The sequence below is a fragment of the Haematobia irritans genome, chromosome 3 (assembly GCF_050003625.1).
Source record: "Haematobia irritans isolate KBUSLIRL chromosome 3, ASM5000362v1, whole genome shotgun sequence".
NCBI classification, from domain to species: Eukaryota; Metazoa; Arthropoda; class Insecta; order Diptera; family Muscidae; genus Haematobia; species Haematobia irritans.
In genome coordinates this window covers 27,537,786-27,539,953 of record NC_134399.1, presented here as the reverse complement: position 1 = coordinate 27,539,953, position 2,168 = coordinate 27,537,786, and the positions used below count along the sequence as shown (strand labels likewise).

The following is a 2,168-nucleotide window of genomic DNA, read 5'->3' as shown; positions in this document are numbered from 1 at the left end:
ATATTCTATAGAAAAAAATTTTGACAACATTTCCTATAGAAGTAAAATTTGGACAAAATTTTCTATAGAAATACGATTTTAACAAAATTTTCTATAGAAATAAAATTTTGACAATTTTTTTTGACAAATTTTTTCAAAAGATTTAAAATTTTGACAACATTCTCTATAGAACTAAACATTTTCTATAGACCCGTGTAAAAATTGGAGGATCCAATCCTATCTAATAATATCAAATTGGGTCTAATTGGATCTGTTCAGATATTGGTTCAGACATAATTAGATATGCACAGATATGCTATATATGGTGCTAGATCTGGTTAGATATAATTGCAGATATCGTCATATATAGTATAATATCTAATTATATCTGGCATATCTAATAATATATGCTTGGATAGGACCATATATAGCACTATATCTAATAAGATATGGTAGATATAACATCATATCTGACTATATATGGGGTTAAATACGGTCCAAAATATAAAAAAAATCATGAACAAGTTAAAAAGATTTTTGAAATACACGTCTAAACCTCAATGCCATTATGTCAAATGTCAACGCCGTCAGGGGCATCACTTCTAAACAAATTTAACGCCAGACTAGCTGAGAAAATTAAGAAATTTAATATAATTGTTTTAAATGTGTTCCTTTGATAAAGGTTATATCGTTTCCTTTATTGCGGAGATTAAGGTAAGTAGATTGTATTTGTTATTTCCTTAGTATTGTTTTACTATTTTCTAGATTTGGAAAAAAAGGAAACCTCAGTGGTGTACTGGTTAACATGCCCGCCTTGCATTCAAAAGGTCACGGGTTCAATCCCAGTTCCGACCAACACCAAAAATTATTTCGGCGGTGGATTATCTCCTCGCAGTAATGTTGGTGACATTTCTGCTTCAAAAATTCTCTAAGTTGTTTCAGCGCAACGTGAAATGCCGATAGGAATCGATTATAGCAAGGAGGTCCCATGTTATTGAGCTAATTATTGAATCGAGCAGCAGTCAGTGATAAGTGAGATGTTGATCACTGTGATGTCATGATGGTCTGAATAGTATGTATGAGCCTATACCTAACCTAATCCCGAATACACTTTAAATGTGAGTATTAAAAGCAACATAAAATTATATGGCAATTTTTATTGCAACTTAAAGAAGAATGATCCAAAACAATACTAATACTTGCTTACATAGTTCAATATATTCCCATATTTGTTTATTCCTATATTTGTTTAATAATTGTTTTTTTACTTAATTTCATTGCAGATTGCTGTAATAACGCTGTAATACTTTAGTCGCGTGTCTAAGTCCAAAGCAGAAGAAACAAACGAAAAAACCCTTGGACAACACTCTAACTCAACTGTCAATACTCTTAAATAGCTTTGATGGATCAATTTAAATTAAACATATTTATTATGCACATACTTTTTGTCTGTATTATTAAATAAAACAATTGATCTCATTTTATATACAAATTATGGGCTTTTATGTGTTGAAAGATCTCGAAAGATACAATTGTATCAAATAATATACAATTATATCAAATTATATCTGATTAGATGTGTCTCATTTTTGAGATCTGATCAGATCCAATTTCATAGTATTTAGATCTGACCAGATATAACCATTTTTCGGATCTGCTCAGATCTGACCATATCTTGGCTCAGATCTAACCATATCAAATCAGATCCCCCAATTTTTACACGGGGAAATACAATTTGACAAAATTTTCTATTGGAATATAATTTTGACAAAATTTTCTGTAGAAATAAAATTTTGATAGATTATTTTTGACTGGATTATGAACCGATATGGTCCAATTTTTGTGTGATTGGGGATCGGCTATATATAACTATAGACCGATATGGACCAATTTTGGCATGGTTATTAGCGACCATATACTAAAACCACGTTGCAAATTTGAACCGGATCGGTTGAATTTTGCTCCTCCAAGAGGCTCCGGAGTTTAAATCTGGGGAAAGGTTTATTTGGGGGCTATATATAATTATGGACCGATATGGACCAATTTGTGCATGGTTGTTAGAGACCATATACTTATACCATGTACCAAATTTCAGTCGTATCGGATTAAATTTGCTTCTCTTTGAGGCTTCGCAAGCCAAATCTGGGGATCTGTTTATATGGGGGCTATATATAATTATGGACCGATGT

The 2,168-nt window shown here is 31.5% G+C and overlaps 1 long non-coding RNA gene across 1 annotated transcript; it reads left to right on the top strand.

Annotated features, from left to right (window-relative positions):
• Nucleotides 1-258: 258 nt before the first annotated feature.
• LOC142230235 (uncharacterized) lies at nt 259-1,471 on the top strand. Its single transcript, XR_012720614.1, has 2 exons — nt 259-693; nt 745-1,471. It is a non-coding gene; the product is annotated as an uncharacterized LOC142230235 (long non-coding RNA).
• Nucleotides 1,472-2,168: the final 697 nt, after the last annotated feature.